Raw genomic sequence first — 9,111 nt, forward strand, 5'->3', positions numbered from 1 at the left:
AAATGTGTTGGCATGATGCATTTAACTTCTAGTCCTCTATACACTAATTAGAGCAATGGTCATATTTGCAACTATATTTCTAATACAGTTAGAATGTATAGAAAGGTGAAAGCATGACTCGATGTCTTTAAGTTGAAGGAGGTTGTTTTACAAATAGCAGGGAACAGTTTGCATTACTGGTCACTCATTAGGTTGGTGTAGTGGTAATTAGAAATCCAGGTGCTTTGTTATTTCTCCAGGGAATAGATCAGTAGAATAACACCATATGCATGATGACAGACAAAGTCCTTGAAAAATATTGCTCTGGTTACAGTCTGTAGTGTTGTGAAATTAGGACTATAAGTAGCAGAATCAACCAAGTAGCTGACTAAAGAGCGATTTTTAGAAAAGTCTTGCGGAAGGCAGTATTTAATTGTAAGTCTTAAAATACTGAAGTCATTTCTCCAGTGCTCAGAATTTTACCATGCTGTATGTTATGTATAAAAACTTGATGAATTTAATCAACATGGGACTGATTCCTCAATACTCATTGTCTTTAAGTCTGTGCTTCTGAAGTGGAAATGAAGCAGACGCTGTAAGACAGTTATTTTTGTGGAGAGGCAGTAATAACAGCACACATACAGATTGTGACGAAAATTGGCCAGAAAAGGGTATTTCTGTTTTGTGGAAAATTCTGGGTTGTTGACATTTTGTTTGATCCCATGCTGAAACAGCATGTTGACGTGGTGGAACTTCAGGCAAAACAGAACAATAGAACAATTTGTTTCAGATTTTCTTTTCTTTTCTTTTCTTTTTTTTTTGCGAATGTGGTTCTTCCCCAGCTGGGGGCTGCTGGGCACGCTGGCCTGCTGCCCGGCTGGCTGGTAGGCAAGCTGGAAAGAAGCCATCCAGGCTAGCCAGCTGGTCAGGCAGCAGGGAGCGCCTGCCTTCTGAGGAGGCTTGGAGTAGAATAAACATGTTCTCAAGGAATATTTTTTTCGTTCTCTTAAATCAGCATTTTTATTGGAATATTATTGATCAGCTTTAGTAATTCACTGTAGAAGCAGGGGAAGTGGACTCAGGCTCTGATCTGGAAAGCTCTAATTGTACTTTCTTACTGATTACCTGCAGGGTCTGAATTTAGAAATCTCTGGAGATTGAAGTAGAAAGGGCTTTTTTCCTGAGCTTGAAGGGCTAGATTATTAATTCACACATAAATCTGTGCATAAGATACTGAGTAGAGGCATAGGAAGCAGACTTTTGCTATGGGCATTGGGTTTTCATCATCCTGATGAGAGCAGAAACAATAATGCAGAAAATGTGCTGCACCGCAGAGATTTCATCTGGCTTCTGCAGTGGGGAAAGAGCCATGAACTCTTCAGATCCCTTGGACCATTGCTGTGTCAATTCCCAGCGCAAGCTTTGACGTATAAAGCCCCCAGGGACTGGGAAAGAAAAAATCCCACCTGTCTCTCTCTTTTCTTTTTTCTTTTTTTTTTCTCAGTGACTGATTATGCCCCCCCTAAAATGGCAATGCCTTATATGATGGGGTTTTTTTCCTCATTTTATAGCCTTTCACATGTGTAGTAACTATTTTCTGTTTGTTTTTTTTTTTTTCTAGAGGAAGTATAGAGCCTATCTTACAATACCAAATGCTACATTTGGTATCATTTATTACTGTTTGGATCCTGAGCAGTGTGCAGTCAGTGTGATCCAATTTGTTTGAGGGCTTTGAAACAACTTAATCCAATCAAATGCCTAATCTTGTGTGTCTACTGCTGCCTTTTCTTTCAGTAATTTCATGTACTACATTTTTTCTTCTGCCACTTACCTTTATTATACTTTAGAAGATTCTTCTGTGGACTTTTATTATTATTATTCAAAGCTGGAAACCAAGTTAATGTGGCTTTCCAGAACATAAAGATGTGGTAATTATTTACAATAGAGGTCCAATCAGCTCAGTGTAATGTCTCAGGTAATAGATAATGAAAGAACATTAAAAGAAGATAGTACGTATCCATTCCCTGGTATGTATACTTTCTCAACTTTTAGTAATCAGCTCCTTAGGGTTTTTCTTTGCTGGAAGCTTCATCTTGTTTAATTGCATTTGAATTCATGAAAGTATTTATTTTAAACTTGTTTGTAATTTAGCTTCCAGAACATAGAGTGGTGATGAGTTCCACAAAATAATTTTGGACTGAGAGAGAAAATAACTCATTCTTTTCTCATGTTGAAATCGTCATCTGGCCTCTTCTTGACTCTGGTTTTCTGAAAATGTACTGTATCACCAGGGCAGGGAACACAAGTCTCTGTTAAACACATGCTGTGTAATAGCTGAGGGATAAGAGTCCATGTTGATAAACTGCTAGAGTTCTGCAGGTTAAGAGTAGCTGGAAGGCATAAGAAGAGTCCTGAAGAAACTAACATTTCAAGTCATAATACTGGGAAATAGCTGTTAGGTCTGTCTAGCAATTTAATAATTTAAAAAAAAAGAAAAGTTGACCTCTTATTCATGTGGCTGCCTGCAAAATCATGTAGCTCTAAGCCTCTGTTTTCTCACAGTATTTTTTTTTTTTTTAATGCTCTTCCCCGAAATAATGGAAGTAATTTCTGTTCCATGGCATCTCCCATATAAACCTGTACTAACAAATGAGACTGTGTACCGAGTAGAAGAATTAGTAATGGTAGTAGAAGTAAGGCTCCAGGTCTGTCTCCTTGTCTGGGAATGTGATATTATATTTACTTCATAATGAAACATAAAGTTTTAAATTGGAGATGGAGAAATCTAGAAGGCCTGGTAAATGTATGTGTGTTAAGAGTAAATAAAGCCTATAAGGTCAAATACTCAAGTTCTTGCCGACTGTGAATGGTGCAGCTATATGATTATAGCAGTTCTGCTGTAACCAAGGGAAGTAAAAGCTGCTGCTTTTGACTTTGGTGGCCCTATCAGGGAAGGGAGGAGAAAGGTGCAATTCGATTTGAGGAAAGGTTTTTTGAATTTCTGCAGTGGTGAATTATTATATTCCGTCTCTAGAAAGGCATGCAACTGTCTTGGGACTGGGCTGACTTATATTCTTTCCAATAGAACTATCTTATCTCTGTGTGTGAAGTAAAGTATTGGAGGAACGGATCCTCCATCTCTTCAGACTTTCAAACCCATGGCAAGAAAATTGTCCTATAAATCAGATAAGCTATTATCTATGTCTCCATGAAAAGCCACTTACAGCCATGTTAAAAGATATGTTTTGTGTCTTTGTCACTGCACTCAAGGGTGATGAGATGTAGGAGAAAAATCATTAGATTAAAAAGGAGCTGGGAAAAGAATTTAAAACCAATATCCTAAGGATGACAGGGATATAATTATGAACAACTCCTCACCTGACTATTTTTTACTCTTGTTTCTCTATAAAGTGTTTTAGATTACTCATGTCTATTCTGTAGTCATAAAGAATTCACAATAAAAGTAAATTTTGAGGATTCCTTTGACTGCAGTTTTTAAACTTTTTTTGCCTGGAAGTTACTTGACAGAAAATGTCAGTGGACAAAAAATGAATTCTGCTTTGTGGACACATTTGCTTTATTAAAATTAGAAAAGGGGGAAGAAATACTTTGAAACATTTTTGAAAGCTTGAGACAGCATTTTAATTTGCAGTTCTCTTGGTGGGTGTTCACAGGAATGTCCTTGGTTTAATTAAGCTGAACTGAGCTTAAGGCTCGATCCAGTATGTATGGCAGCATGGGGTTGAAATCCAAGATGTTGTTTGGAATGGTACCCAACACTACTCTAAATTAATTCAGCCTGGGCAGTCCTGTAGTTTACAGTCACGTGGGCATATATAGCCTTTGTGTCTTCCCTGCCCCTGCATCCCTCAGCAACACTGTTCAGGGAGGAAAGGAGTAGGAATGGATGACTAGTAAAGGTTGTCCCAGAAGGCTGGAGCCGTGTCGTTATCTGGGAATTGAAATCTCTCCTGCCTACTCTCAGAATCTGAAAAGGGCCACATTTTCCCCAATATTGTTTTCTGCTGGTCTAGACTATTGGTAAGTATTCTCAATGTTAATGGCCAAATATGTATGGTTCCTAAGCATGCTTTAAAAATGCCTCTTGCCAAGAACTGGAAAATAGAGGAAAACCCACTCTGTTGTCCACACAAACTAGCCTTTGCTCATTGCTCTTGCAGCATATCTGGATTGCATTGACCCATCCTGAACTCTTTAGGGCGTTGTTCAGTCCCTGTCATTCTGTGGGATGCACCTTTGAACATTTTACTACTCAAAGGACATGAGAATGCAGTGGGTTTTTAAGGAGATTTTTGCTGTTTAGCCTGAGCTGCAAGTTGAAAGGATGATGAAAACAGGAATTTAAGCCTGACTGGCTAGTACTTACATTGATGTTCTCTATTAATCACAAGGATTTAAAAAGACTTTCTATAATCAAAATTCAAATTCAAAATCTAAAATTCTCTTAATTGTCATACATCAGCTAGTATGGCCACAAATACTCTTTCTTTGACAAGGTGCTATGCGTGGCATTAATTTTTTTTCAAGAAATGGTTAAAAAATGAGGTAAAGAATAATAGGAACCACCTAGCAGTAAAGTAGAAAAAGAAAATAGATATAGAACATGAATGGGTCAGCATCTGGTTGCCATGGCTGGATACTGAGTGAATTTTTAATGCCAGAACACCAACCATTAGACAGAAGAGCGCTGCAAGGGGATGGGGAGCAGAAAGTGTTAGAGGGAGTTTACTGTGGTGTTGGTACGTCTACAATATGTGCATCAGCCGGCCTTGGACTATTCCTGACTCTCCCAGCCTTTGATCACCACCACTCAGCCTTTATTTCTGCAGGTTTTTCTGCCATTCCTCTGCTGTTTGGCCCGCAGTGTGCCCAGAAAGCTTAATTCTTCTTTGGCCTTTGAGGCCAGTCTTGTTTCCAGCCATATTCAGAGTGGGTGCGGGAGAACAGATGGGTGAACAGAGTGGTTTGCTTCTGAGCAAGAGTTTTGCTGACAATGTGACTGCCCTGAGTGATGGAAGATGACTTCGTTATATGGCTGAGAGATGTAAAAAGAAGAGAGCGTGGTGATGCAGAAAGGGATTTTAATCAATAACATTTATCCTTTGAGAACCTGTGCATAGTTTTAACTTGAGCAAAACATGAGTGAATGAAGAACTTGAAAATGTAAGCAGTTAAAGGAGATGTAGAAATGTTGCATTATTTGGATGGGCATTACATGATTGAAACTTAGAGTTTCACAGAGCAGTGATTGAAATACAAAGCTGTAAGTGTATGAAGAAAGACTTTTTTCTTTGTTAATAGTAAGAGACTTGGCTATGCTTTACTTGATCAGAAGATGATATTTGCAGAAAACTAGAAGAGAAATTCAGGCTCAGAGGAAGAGACCCTGGTAAAAGGTGTTACTGGTATTCCTTGTGGTAACACAAATTGATATATTGTTGCTGGTGAGAAAAATGTCAATTGATTGTGAAATGGCAATTGATTGGGAGGGGAAAAACAACTCCTTTTTTGCGCAAATTTATTCTTGGATAATTTCATTCCACCGGGGAGGGAATACAGGAAAGTGTGGGTGTGTGAAAAGCTAGGGGTAGAGAGCAAATCCTACTGGCCTGTGGCTGATGCTGTGCCCCGTGGAGTCAACAGGAAAACTGGCTGCAGAACTCTAACTAAAAACAGATAAGAGGAAAAATATGATTATCCTAGGATAACTTAAAACAGGTCAGTGAGATAAGTCGGAAGAATGCCAGCCAAGTGCAGTCAGGGGGAACATATGTGCTGAAGAGATGACCCATAGCATGAAAAGCTGCTTAATCGTATTCCGGTAAACTTACTCCTTTTTTGAGGGGTGGAGAATAGTAATAACATTTACTTTAGTGTAAAGGAATCGATGTTGTAAACTTGTGTATGAGTATGCGCCTTTTTATGTGCCTGATAATTTAACTGTGACACTTGGTGCTTATGGAATAGGTCTGTTTTGACGTATGCCAGCTTCATAGGCTAATGCTGAGCCTGAGCTCCCAGATGCTCTAATTCCTTACTCAAGGTAAGGGGAACACCAGCTTTCAGGTTTGGAAGTCACACTTGCAGGAATAGCAACAGATGTACCATGCTCAAAAGCAAGGAGTAATGCACCCAAAAATTACTTGCTTTCTCCATGAACAACAGTTTGTGTTTGGGTCATATTTTCAAGCTTGTCTTTGTAAGCAAGAGGTTAGGGAACTTACTGGTTTAAATGAAAGTTGAGCTTTTTCCATAGTTGATTAGTTTCAGGAGGTGTTGATTTCTTCAAGTATTGTGAAACGTAGGGGTAAATTGTCAGAGCTGGCAAAGCTACGTGCTGACTACAACAATGTGAGCAGATAAGTAATGGGACAAATCGTGACAGCTGGGTAGAAACTGACTGATTTCATTTATGGAAATGTATGAAATCCCTCTTGTCTTGCTTGCTCACTGGAGATCTGGGTTTCTGCATTTGTTATGAGTGATGTGGGTCTCTAAAGGTACCTTTGATCACATAGTTAATATACATCGTAAGTAGGTTATCTTTTGTGTGATGGACCTGCTATTTGTTCGTATTCTGTAGTTTTGCAGCACAAAGTGAATTAAAGGAACCCTTCCCTTGCGTCATTATGTGTGTATGGGAAGTAGGCCATAGTCTCGGCCAAATAGCATTCAGTCTAATTTCCCTGGCTCCCTAAATTTAGCTTGAAGAGCTGTCAGTGGAGGAAAAACCAATTAGGCTCCGTAGCAGAGAAAACACTAATTTCCTTTGGCTGACAACTCCTACAAGGTTTTTTTCAGCCAAGTAAAAGAACAGCTGTGAAAAAATAAGCCTTTGCGCTGATATCAAAGCAGCAGCCCAGTCCTCAACTATCCCTGCTAAATAGTCCGTTGGGAGTGTAGGTGGATGTTAGAGACTATAGACAGTGACAATAAAGCTGGTGGTGTCCAGGCTCTGGAGTGTGTTGTCATAAGAAAAGGTGTTGACAGGTGTTGGCGGTAGAGCATAGAACAGTAGGGTGGATAGCTAGCAAAATGTGCCATCCTTGACCTCCAGCTGTCTGCCTCTGCAGCGAAGCAGAGAAGTCCCGTCCCTGGCCATGGCAATGCATGTAATCTGGTTCTCCACGGGGACTGGTTGGAAAGCCATCTGGTTGGCTGTAGATGTTTTGGTGTATAGGTATTGCTGGAGCGTGGCGATGCGCAGCTGAAGCCAGAATGTGTGTCTGCAGCAAAGAGAGCATTGCCAGGTAGAGTCTAGAGAACAGGACTGGCTGTGCTGGGAAACCCAGCCATGTGGCATGGCTGACGGAGCAAGGAGGCCCCACCAGGGAACCCTGTAGCATGGGAGCTACATGGACAGATGACAAGTAACGAGGGAAATGCAATTACTGGCCTTTTTATGCCTAGACTCCACCTAAATAGGCACTGCACAAAGGCTCCACAGTCCAGACTAAAACTCCTGAACTTCTAGGGTTTAATTCATGATTGTTGTCTGTGCAAGGAAACTCTGGCCTGAGCATTTGTCTGTTCCACCTGTGTGTGACAAATGCTGTTTGAGGCAGGTGTATCATGTAGATTTAGGAGGCTATAGTACAAGGCTGTTTTGACAGACTTGAAAGGGCATTCCTTTCTCCTTTGCGTCTCTGGTACGATGCCAAAAAAAAAAAAAAGTGTATTTCTGTAATTCTCGAAAGGACGGAGCTTTTGTCTGCAAGTGATCCTCTGCCTACACCTGTCTTGTCCTTGCTAATTGCTTGTGTGACTCCACCCAAGATCTGGTAAAAGCTATTGAGAGAGGAGGATCTTGTCTGCACTGTTAGGTAAGATAAGGGTGTCACTTGAGCTACAGTGCAGTTAGTGAGGTTCCTCATTAATCTTGGAGGCTTTCAGAATAAAGCAGACTATAGTGGGAAATTGTGTAAATTCTGGCAATTTTTTCTGTGGGTACTGTCTGAATCTACTACTGTTGTAGTGCTCAGTATTACAGTGTGAAGCCTAACGTGTAGTTGACATGTTGTATAACTTCATATGGATGTGAAGATCCTTGGAAGATGGCCTCAAAGTTGATTGCATAATGGACATGCTAGGAATTTTTTTTCCTAGTTAGTGTGGGGGTATGTTTGGCTATTTTTATGCAGTATAAAGTACTTCATACTGAAAAAAGGATCATTCAGAAGTCTGACACACATTTTAAAAATTGACCTTACAAGATCTGTCAGTGCTTAATAATTAACATGTTGCTGTAATATATGACCTATATTTTTGAGCTCTGCTCCAAAGCCAGAGTTGCTCAGCAGAATCTGTTTATTGGTACGTTACTTTGTTGATACCTATAAAGTATTACTTTTGTGCTTATTCCCAGTGGAGCGAGAAGGATCAGATTTTAAAAGTGTGTAGATGGGCACAGGTGTACGAATACTTTTGAAAATTCAATTTGTTGGGTTTTTTTTTGTTTTAACTTAATTATGTTGACCTATTGTTAGCTGTGCTGTATGAATAGGTTTGAGCTCTGCTGCAGGAGTGGGTTGGCATTGCCTGAATATTGAAGGAGGGGCACGCAGGGAGGACTGGAACGCAGCCTGAGTTCTGCAGAGGACTTGCTTCTGGGACCTCCCAGTAGCTGTTCTCTGCTGCCAATGTAAGAGGGTAATTATATCAAACAGTCCTGTTTGAAAGGGAGCAGGCTTATACAGATTTACATCTTGAGAAAACCCTGGTTGTATTAATGAAATAAATTCAATAAAGCAGTTAGCACACATTCAGTTGTAAAGCATTTTAGACAGAGTTCACGTCTACAATAGTACCAGCCCGTGCAAGATAACATGAATAACTTCTGTCTTGGGTATCTTTTCCTGGGCTGAATATTGCAATAAGGTTTCCATGCACAAACTTATATCTACATAATGCTATACAAGCTTTTTTTGGGAGTACCTAGGACTACCAGGTTCAAAAGTCTTTGCAGGTTCTCTCACTTTTATTAGCCTGGAAGAAATGCTTCCAATCATTAGAAATTATCTAAGTCAGTTCTCTACTACCAAAATGTATATCAAAGTGCATGGGAGGGGATAATAAAGGAGGGGAAAGAAGTGTCTGTGAACAAGTCATAAG

Source organism: Charadrius vociferus, unplaced genomic scaffold (genome assembly GCF_000708025.1).
Source record: "Charadrius vociferus isolate BGI_N301 unplaced genomic scaffold, ASM70802v2 scaffold655, whole genome shotgun sequence".
Classification (NCBI taxonomy): Eukaryota; Metazoa; Chordata; class Aves; order Charadriiformes; family Charadriidae; genus Charadrius; species Charadrius vociferus.